The following is an 11,577-nucleotide window of genomic DNA, read 5'->3' as shown; positions in this document are numbered from 1 at the left end:
AACCCACCAGCCACTCCTCGGAAGGAAGATGGGGCAATCTACTTCCGTAGTGACACTGCCTCGGAAACCCAAGGAGGGGTCTCTATGAGTCAGTTCTGACTTGACGGCACATAACAACAACAACAACAACAACAACAAATACTATTTTTAATGACTGTATGGTATTCCATTTTATTAATATTAATACCTGTATTAATTTTCTATTACTGGTATAACAAAATACCAAAAGCAAAACAATTTATACCTTATGGTCCTATTGGTTGAAAGTCTCACTAGAATAAAAGCAAGCTATCCACAGAATTGTGTGACTTCATGGAGGCTGAGGGGTTGGAGAATCATTCGTTTCCTTGCCTTTTCTGGCTTCTAGAGGCCATCTACTTCCCTTGGCTTCTGGCCTCTTACTCTTATCGTCAAAGCCAACAGTGCAGCATCCTCCAACCCCTCACTTTGACTCTGACTTTCTCTTCTGCTTCCCTCTTCCACATCTAAGGGTCCTTGTGACTATATTGTCCCCACCCTGATAATACAGGATAATCTCATTCATATAAGGTCAGCCAATTAATAACCTTAAATCCCCCTCACCATGTAACAAAACATATTCACAGGTTCTGGACATTAGGACATGGAAATATTTGAGTAGTCATTATTCTGACTACTGCAGTCCATTAATTTATTTCCTTCTCTTTTTTTTTAGAAAATATACCACTGAATCCAGTTTTTCTTTGGCCACACACTTGTAGGAAAGGTCTTAAATCAGGATCATTTTCAAATGCATTTTCAGAATAATTGTACCTATACTATCATCCTCGATATAAAAGTATAGTCCTTTGGAAATTCTTTTAATAACATTTTTCCTGAATGCCCCGCATTCAAATTAAATATAAGAAACAAATAAATATGAGAAAAATCAGTTAAATCTTTCATGAGAAAGAAAACTAATCCTCTGGGCCTTTTTATCCATTGTGATTTCTTAGATGTTTTTGCCTGAGAAATTCCCTGAGATAAGTTTGAAAAGGCTCCAACTCACTAAGCTAGAAGAAACAGGAGGAACTAAAGTTTGATTAAATTCTGTAAGCAATCCAACTACAGTGATAAAACTTCTCATGGTAATTACTAGTGGCATTTTATTTTTTCTGAACAATTAAAAGATATAATTGAAATGAGATGTTATTAGATGGCATGTCTTTTAAAAGGAAGGATTTGGTAATAATTAATGTGAATGAATTTAAGATTATTTATTGAGTTTAAAAATTAAAGCCCTTTGCCTTCATTTCTTTTATAATACAACTGTATTTTTATATCCATATTAAAAAAATTATATTTCTTCTCATTTATTTATTTATTTTTTGCTTTTCAAAGGCCATTCACTGAATGAAAAGAAGATCAAAGATGATTGTTAGTACTGTTTTAAAAATTCTGTAAGAGAAAAGCATAGACCACATAGATAAATGATATTACTAAAAGTGTGGCATTGGCACCAGGTTTTTTCTGGAAATTTTTGAATTATTATATTCTTTTCTTACTGGGGAGTATATTTGATTGGACTGACCATGAGAAACGTCTCCATTGCTTCCTATGTGATGCATTTCTCTTCAGTGACAGAACTAGTGGCCAGAGATTCCACAGTAGATTATTCAATCTAAGTTCCTTTGCTAGTGAAGGAATCTGGGGTTTTCCATCAACCAAAGCTCATGGAGTAAGTAATCATCTTAACTCATTGTTTTAATTTTCATTCATTTAACCAAAATATATTCTTTCACTGAATATGTGCTGGGTATTGTGCTGTGATACAGAAAACTATTGTTCTTGCCTCAAGGAATCATGCCTTGTGGTAGAGAAAGATAGAGGTAAGGACCATTTTAATTCAAAAGGACAGAGTGTAACAATGCAACATGTAATGAGACACATGCTAAGGAGGGCAGAGGCAAGCATGGACCCTGCCTGAGGGGAGAGGGTGACCTGGGGAACAGTTGTTCACTAATACTGGAGCTATGGGGAATATCTGGCAAAGTTGTGTGTGTTGAATGTATGTTTGGGGAGGATAGCAAGAAGACAGATGTGTCAATGAAGGGGTTTAAAGTACAGGGGACAAAAAGAAGAAAAGGTAGAGGAGGTATATAACAATAAGATGTGTGCACTACTCAAGATCAGTGTTGCTTGGGTAGAGTTTGAGAAGAAAATGAAAGAGATTCCTGGAGAGAAATAAAGGAACCAATTCATACACAGCCTTACATGCCATGTTAAGTTAGATCTGGGTCCTATAGAAGATGAAGAGTCACTGACGTGTTTTAAATGTGTGTTGACTGTTTGTATGATGCATCTGAGCAGGAACTTCTGGGGTAAGAAGATGGAGTCATGCTGGATCATAGGACCTTCCTTCCATCAGCAAAAGAAAATCAAATAAAATTCCAAAAGTAGAAACCAACAGAAATTGTTACATAAGCAACATACTAACAAGAAAGGAAAGAATATTGCATGGTAACCATTGAAAAGTGGAAGCCAGGAACAGTCAGTAAATGTCATATATTGCTGTGTGATATCTTCCCTAGGAAAAAGATCTAAGTAAAGACTGATGAGTGAAAAGAATTGAAAAGAAAAATTATTAGCCCGTTAGTTTAGAAGAAAGGAGAATGAGGGGTGAGTGTGTTACCAAGAAAATATATGCATACAACCATTGATGAATACAAGTCACTACTGCCATCACAGTGACTCCCCAGAAGTAGAAACATCATCAGGACTTGACATTTTGTTTGTCCTGTGCTGGAAAAGAAAGACTGAAGAGTAAATGTGGAAAGACCACAATTTAAAAAAAAAAAAAAATGCTGTTGAGTCAAATTCTGACTCATAGTGATCCTATAGGACAGAATAGAACTGTCATAGGGTTTCCAAGGCTATAAATCTTTATGGAATGCAGACTGCCACGTCTTTCTCCCACAGACTGGTTGATAGAATCTAACTGCCAACCTCTTTGTTAGCAGCCAAGGACTGGCTGGTAGCATAGTGCCTAAGGCACTTAACTGCTAACCAGAAGGTTGGCAGTTCAAATCCACTAGTCAGTCCTTGGAAGGAAGGTTGGGCAATCTACTTACGTAGTGATACCACCTCAGAAACCCAAGGAGAGGTCGCTATGAGTCAGGTCTGACTCGACGGCACATAACAACAACAATGAGCACTTACCTACTGGCCGTTAGGGCTCTTTGAAGACCATGATACCCAGAGCAGATTTTCTACAATAATAAACATATTTCTGCCCCCATACCCTCTTCCTGTCCTGTGCTCTTTCTTCTGTTTTCTCTTGACCTATTTCCCCACCTCTAGAAACACAGTAGCCAAAACTCATTAGTTTCACTTGTCTTATTTTAATTTTTCTTCTGACTGGGAGGGCAATAGGCAAAACTGCTGGGAAAAGGGTATTGGATTAGAAGAAATGGATATTTGGAACTTCTTGGCTCTGTCACAAACAAAGTTCTTAGCCACAACTAAGCACCTTGAGGCAGTGAGTGGCTGGGCTTGTGGGCTCAGGACTGTGGTTGGAGGTGGGGGGGCACATCAAGCTCAGTTGCACAAGATACTACACAGAAACTTTGTTCTACATTCAAGTTTGGTGAGTAGCAACTGGCATCTTTAAAGCTTGCAAGAGGCCATCTAAGAGGCAACTATCGGTCTCCCCTTGTTCAGAGCAAAGAAGAGTGAAGAAAATCAAAGACACATGGAAAAATAATAGTCCAAAAGACTAATTGGACCATGAGAAACTCAGCCTTCATGACTCTGAGACCAGAAGAACTAGGTGATGCCCAACTACCACTGCCAACCAGTTGGAAAGGGATCAGAATTGGAAATCCTGGATAGAGTGGGAGAAAAGTGTGGAAAAGATTAAAAATAAATTTAAAAAAAGACCAGGATTATTGGTCATACAGAGACTGGTGAAATCCCTGAGCCTATGGCCCCTAGTCACCCTTCCGGCCTGGAATTGGACTCACTCCTGTGGCTAACTTTCAGCCAAACAATAGATCGGCCTATGAGCTGAACAGCTATACCAGGGAGATGCATGCCTCAGAAATTAAAAATAATAATTGTAAAAAGAAAGCAGAGTTCCTAAGGGTCTACTCCAAGATTGAGTGATTACTGATTTAAATGCTTATGAGAATTCAAAACAGTGAGTTACTCATTACTTTGTTTAGATTAGTAAGATAACACAAAAGGGGGGAATATTTACATTTCCGTTATCACAAATTTAAAGCTAATCTATACTTATTTTTATTTTGTTATCATAAAATTGTCTCTATAACTATTTACTTAAAAGAGCACTAAACTTTCCAGTAATATTCAGAAGTTTATTTTAATAGTTATTATCCAAAGGCTGTTGACTTATAACCTTAAGACAATATATGTTTGATTTAGGAAACTAGATTTGTTAAAATATTTTTAATAGACAGTTGTGTTTTTTTGTGTAAAAGGATAAACTATGTTAGTCATTAAAAAAATAATAATAATAAAACCTAATTCCCATCTCCTAATACAAACGGCACACAACCTTGCCTGTTGTTGTTGTTATGTGCCGTCGAGTCGGACCCAACTCATAGCAAACCCTCCCTGGGTTTCCGAGGCGGTATCAGAAGAGAAAAAATCGGAGACTGGTGCCCCCATCCTAATGAGCAGCAAAGCCTTCAAGTCTCTGACTGCCCTCTATGCCCTCAGACAAAAGAAAGGAAACTAAAATACCCAATCCTCAAACTGCAGATCTGAAGAGAAGGAGATTTTAGAGGGGAAAGAGATGTCAAGGTGAATTTTATCCTACCATACATACTAGGACAAATAGTGAGGAAAAAAGAACAATAAAATGTGAAGAAATAGCACTGCATCTTTACATACAACAAAGAAAAGGAGCCCTGGTGAGGCAATGGTTAAGCACTTGGCTGCTAACTGAAAGGTCTGTGGTTCAAATCCACGAAGAGTCACACAGGAGAAAAGATGGCAGCACTCTGCTTCCCTAAAGATTTACAGCCTGGGAAACCTATGGGGCAGTTCTACTCTGTCCTATAGGGTGGCTCTGAGGTGGGTTCGTCTTGACAGCAATGGCAGTAGGGTAATAACAGCAAAGAGTAGAACAAAGGAAGGCAGACAGGAAAGAAGAGTTCATAAAAAGTTAAAAAAAAAACAAAAAAACTATATTTGGAATAAAACATCTTTCTACAATAAATGCTTTGCTTGCTAAAATAAACTGTGAAACCAGGGAAACACATTTTTACCTTATTTGACAACGCTTAATTATATCAATGTCACCTATGACAAACCTTTAATTATAAGAGATTTTTCATCAAAGACTCCTAAATACAGAAAAGTCTATCATTACAAATATGTTAGATCACTCCACTATAGAAACACAGAATAGATGCCTTAGACACCAAGGAGAAAGTGTGGCCTCTAAGAACACGGGGGGGGGGGGTTCTCAAGGGGCCTGCCATTGGATAGGGTCTTGTTTGGCAATGGAACTGTAATTTCATGACCTAGTTTTGTCTTTGCAGTGAAATGAAAATTCCTCCTGGATTGTGCATTTCCTTTGGAGAGGGGTGACAATGTGACATTTGCTGTACCTCTTATGTTCTGTGCATACCATGAAGAAAGTGGGGTAGTTCTGGCTCTTAGACCAGCAGGAATGTGACAAAGTGCCTGTACAACTCCTAAATCAATTATTCCCCTTACTGTCATTATTATTCAGTGTAGCTACAGATATTGCCAATGCCAAAGGTCAAATTCAGATTTCTGCACGAGAGCTTAGAATTCAACAAATCTGACTCCTGACTGGTGCCTTCCATGGCATGTCTGGATAGGATTTCTTTCTCAGTCTTTTCCCTACAGGACTTAATTGGTGTGTTGTCCTTCCCAAAGCCCCTCCCTTCACACTTGTGAAATGTGGCTGGGTTGGCTTTTGTCCAACAGTCTGCTGAGGATTCAGAGCACATTCCTCACCTGCTCGTAGGTCCCAGGGGAATGGCAGCAGGTTCTTCATCCAAATGGGGCCATCTTCCTGACCTTGTGCCCAGACTGGGTAAAGCTGAGGCCTGGAGGAAAAAAAGAAACAGCTGAAAATGGGAAAGACTTCTGTGACTTTGTGATTTGCTCACATACAAAGCAAAATCTGTGTATGGAGTAGACCCCTTACTCAGTGAACCCCTGACCTTCCTGCCAGCAGCATTTTCTCCTCATTAGTCTAAACACTGGTACTGGTGTTATGACACAAAAGGCCAACTCTGGTGACATTTGAATGATTTCTAAGTATACTGACAGTCATGGATGCTCAGAAAGGAAAGCAGAGCTCAGCTCGACACACTAATATCACACACTCTTTATCTCCCTCTTCACAACTTCATCCAGCCCCTTTCTAAATAGCCCCTTTCACTAAATAAAAAGCTGAGTGTAAGAAACTAAACAGGTATTCTTAGTGTTACGTCAGTGCTAGCACATAATATTGTTGTTTTAAAATAAAGTTTTAGTGGATAATTGTGAGAGCTTTATTTTCCGGGAACCACTTTCATATTTGTTTGATCCGTGCCATCACTCAATAATCAGGACTAACAGAAGGCATTATAATCACTTTTTGAAATGCAAGCTGAGTTTAGGGACTCTTCCTAATTGTCCTAATAGAAGACAAGCCTTCTGTTAGAATCCTATGCCTTACTCCCCCATTATTTCACATTGCATTCCCAAAAGTTGTTTTGTTTTAAGAGTGTGTTACAAACATCATTATCTGTGGTTGTCTGCTAACTTACAATGTCCATCACTTTACACATTTATAAACTGGGAGATTTTTTTTTTTTTTTTTCCAGTGCAAGGAGATTTTAAAACCAGGATATATTTTGATCTTCTTCTCTCCTTTGCATGTATTTTTTTTTTTTTTTTTAATAAAAATTCATTAGGCAAGTTGTTCAACCAGAATGTATCAAATGTCTCCAACCTGCAGAACCCCATGCTGCTCTGGACCAGAGGCGGGAGATTGAGACAGAAAAGGAATACATGCTCAGGAAGGATCTGTGAGTCGTGAGCAAGTCTTTTGGCAGCAGGACTGATGCTGACAGCCACTGGGCCAGATCTGCTTTTTCATGTGTAAAACGAGAATAAGCTCCTTCACGAATATCAACATAGCAGTCAATATGAAAATAGGAAGGAGTTTGAGGCACATACTAAATAGAATTTAGAAATCCCAGGGTGCTATTTCATTTTGCATTTCCATTCTAAGCTCAGCAATGCAGTTTAATTTCAGAAAATTGAGAACAATTCTTGCCAGCCCCGTATTAGACTGAAGACTAAAAAAGTAAGAGCTTGTCCCAGCATTTGACAGGAAACACACTTCTCAGCATTACTTTGCACTCCCAGGCGGAAGAGTAACAGGCACAGTTGTTCCACAGGTTGCTTATCCTAGGTCCCTGTTGGGACCCTCGTGTTCAGTAAAAGCGACAGAGTCATAAAATAAGGCACGCTCAAGCCAGACCTAATTTTCAGTCTGTTTGCTCACTCTGTTTTGGGCACAGTTATTTGGCACTTGGATAAAGGAATATTTGGAGGGAAAAAATGGTATAATACATAAAGGTTCTATTCACCTTTAAACCTTGTGTAAATATGGCTTGTTTGTTTTTCTAATTCTCTAAAACTGTCAGGCAGACAAGCCCTTAATCCGCATTCTTTAAATATAAAAAATATCACATTACCCATGAGCACTGACCTCTCTCTCCCCACTATGCCTTGGGATTCCCTCCAAACCCCTTCCGCTTCCTCTATTCCCCTTATATTGAAACAATGCCAACTGCTAATACTTTCCAAGCTCCTACTATATTCTTAGTATTTTACCTAGTATTTTACGTGTTACTTCTCTTAATCCTATGAAAAAATCAGTGGTGCATATATTATTATTATCTCAATTTTGTTAAAGAGGAATCTGTGGCACCTAGCACTAAAAAGCCTGAAGAACATGTCCAAAACTAGTAAGTGGTTGTTATCATTGTCATTGTACACTATCCAGTTGATTACAACTCATACCTACTCTCAGGGCTGGATTACCCAATAAGCATGAGCCCATGCTTACCTTGCTCACTGATTCTGCATCCCTGTTACATAAAAACACTAAACTCACTGCCATCAAGTTGATTCTGGCTCATAGCAACCCCACAGGACAGATTAGAAATGCCCCATATGGTTTAGAAGGCTGTAAATCTTTATTGAAGCAGACTGCTTCATCTTTCTCCCATGGAGTGGCTAGTGGGTTCAAACCACTGACATTGTGGTTAGCAGCCAAATGCCTTAACCACCACACCAGCAGATCTCCTCCTATCCTTATCCCCTTATATCCCTGTTAAACCAAAAAAAAAAAAAAAATCACTGTCGTCAAGTGGGTTCCGACTCACAATGAAGTCTCCTTGGGTTTCTAAGGTGATATCTCTATGGAAGTAGATTGTCCAGTCTTTCTTCCAAGGAGTGGTTGGTGCGTTTGAACCACCAATCTTCCGGTTAGCAGTCAAATGCCTATACCTGTTAGGGATTATAAATTAGAAAAGAGGCTTTGATTCCGTAGGAAAGTGCTGTGAGATTGGGAGAGAGACAGATGCCAGCCCTACCCAGAACCAAAATGGTGGTGAAAAAAATGTGAAATTGTCCACAACAGATTAGTAAGGAAGCCCAAGTAAGCCCATGCTTAACTTGCTGATTGGGTAATCTGGCACTGACCATCCGCAGGACAGAGCATAAGGTTTCCCAGGCTGCAATCTTTAGGGGAGAAGATAGGCAGTTCTTTTCTTCCACAGAGCTGTGGTTGGGTTCAAATCACCAACTTTTCCTTAAGCCTAGCCAACCACTTAAGCATTATGCCACCAGGGCTTTTTATTCTGAATTTACCACTATGCAACTCAATCAAACAAGCAAACAACAACCACAAAAAAAAACATTGCCATCCTGACTCGCAATCCACTGTCTTGGCCACTTCACTTTAATACCTGTTCAACGCAGTTCATATTTCTGTGAGGCTTTTCCATCAAAGCTCTAAAATTTAGCTCTTTTAAACTGAAAAGGTCCACCCAGTACAGGGCTCACTGTATTTCTGCAGAACCAGATACTTAGAAAACAATAGGATGTCCTGATCCGTCATCTCAAGCACACCTTGAACACGTAGAGTGTGTCAGTGCTGTTCCAGTGGATTTCATGACAGTGGTAGAATCAACCTCATTTTACAGGTGAGAAACCTAAAGCAAAGAAAGGTAGCATTAGCTTTGCAAACATCGTTCTGCTAAGAAGTGACAGAATCTCAACCACTTGTCTAACAATTTATTTCACGAGTGAAAAATCTGCACGTTTATTTAGTCTTGATTTTTGATCAGAAAACAAAATGAGCTAAATATAAACACAAAAATTCCCAAACCAAACTCACTGCCATCAAGTCAATTCAGACTCATGGCAGAGGATTTTCAATGGCTGTACATTTATTTACCGGAGTCGATCAGCAGGCCTTACTGCGTTGGCACTGCTTGGTTGGTTCATAGGGTCATTGTTTTGTTTAGTAGTACAGCACTTAACCTTTTACACCACCTTGGGACTCCTATATACACAAATACATATGTGAAATTCCCAATCCCTTTAATTCTCCATTTCCAAAAATGAGTTTTGACTTACTTTGAAGTTTATTTTCTCTTTGGAGGAACAAGACAGAGGTAAGTGTGCAACATGCACATATTTAAATTGTGAAAATGCTTAAACTTCCTCATGATTGGCAAACAACACCCTTGAATCTCCTGTCACAAGGAATATGTAGCACCTAACACTGGACCAGTCTCCATGGGCAGCACCAAGCCACCAGGGTAAATTAAGGTAACACAGCTCACTAGGCCACAATCTTTTGTGCTTTCAGTTGTATATTTCCCCATGTCCCTCTCACCACTCCCAGTGCCCCAGTGTAAGTCCCCTGGGCCCAAAATTTACCAGGTAATGTAATGAGAGGTGTCTTTATTATAGCAGAATTGCCTGATGAGGGGCAAGAAAGAAGAGAGAAGATGACTTTTCTGCTCCTTCAGCTTCATGCCATTCTGTACCTCTCTGACCCCAAATAGTTCTTTGCTCCAGGGCAGTGTTTCTCAGGAAGTATCAGCAGAATAACCTGAAGTGGTATTTATGTAAAATGCTGTTGTTTTCAGTTGCCACCAAGTCCAATCTGACTCATGGTGACCCCATCAATACAGAGGTGGACCACTCCCTAGAGGTTTTCTGGGCTTCAATCTTTATGAAAGACCACCAGCCCTTTCTTCTATGGTTGTCGGGTGGGTTTGAACTGCCAACCTTCGGGTTAGCAGTTGAGCAAAATCCGTTTTTGTCACATAGGGACCTTTTGTTAAAAATAATGCAAAAAAACAAAAAGGACCATAGTATTTGCATCAGAATAGAGGTGGGAAATGGGGGCAGTATAGTTAGGACACAGAAATCTGCCCTTTTTATTAAGCTCTACCAGGTATTTCTGATGTAAGTTGGAAGTTTAAGAACCTCTACCCTAGACCTGAGAAATGGAAAAGATGTACCAATAAGTGAGCATGTCTGAGGGAAAATAAAGTGACAGCCTGAGAAGCCAAGGTTAAGAAGTGGCTCCAGAAAATTCTGCTGCTAAGAAGTTTTGAACCCCATGAGTCTTACTGTCTTCCCACAAATGCCCTCATCTCTTACCCTAGAGACTCCACTCCACCCCTTAGCAGCTTCTGCCCTGACAGATGCCTGGCCACAGCCATGGAACCCTTTTGGTTTCAATAAACAGTGAAGACATTGATTGGCAGGCTAGCTGGCTGGTTCAGAGTGGTCCTCTCTCTCCAACAGGATAGAGTCATGCTTTTTGTTGTTGTTATGCCAAAGAAGATCACTGAATTTTTTTTTTTTTAATCACAGAATTTTTGCTATTTTTGGTGACTGGGTTCAGCTATAATATTAAACCAAAACCAAACCAAACTAACTGCCATTGATTGAATTCCAATTCATAGACTCCCATTTTCCCCCATTGGGTTTCCAAGGCTGTTAATCTTTGTGGAAGTAGATTGCCCCATCTTCCTTCCATAGAGAGGCTGGTGGGTTTGAACCACTAACCTTCTGGTTAGCAGCCAAATGCCTTGCATACTGTGCCACCAGAGCTTCTTAGCTATAGTATTGCTATTACCTTTATCAATAGTTATTATTATTGATGCCATTGATTTAATTCTGACTCATCAATATAGTCACCACTATAGAGAGGTCATCAAACTATAGTCAACTGGAGAAATCTGGCTTACTCACACTCTTTTGTAAATAACAATTTTAATAAAACATAGCCATGCTTGTTCATTTGCATGTTGTCAATGGCTGCTTTTGAACTGTAATTGTGGAGACAAATAACTGCAAAAGAGATGATGTGGCCCGCAAAGACAAAAATATTGACCATTTGGGCCTTGCCAGAAAATGTTTGCCAACCTCTGGTCTAGAAGACTACAGATGTTACTATTTCTACTATCATTGTTGTATGCCAGACACTCCCCTAGACCCCTAAATTGTGTTTAATGCTGTGAACAAGCTTTCTAGTTA

This window comes from Orycteropus afer, unplaced genomic scaffold (genome assembly GCF_000298275.1).
Source record: "Orycteropus afer afer isolate SDZICR_OR568_19922 unplaced genomic scaffold, OryAfe1.0 scaffold00141, whole genome shotgun sequence".
Taxonomy (NCBI): Eukaryota; Metazoa; Chordata; class Mammalia; order Tubulidentata; family Orycteropodidae; genus Orycteropus; species Orycteropus afer.
The sequence above is the reverse complement of the archived record's forward strand: the minus strand, read 5'-3'. Positions refer to the sequence as shown.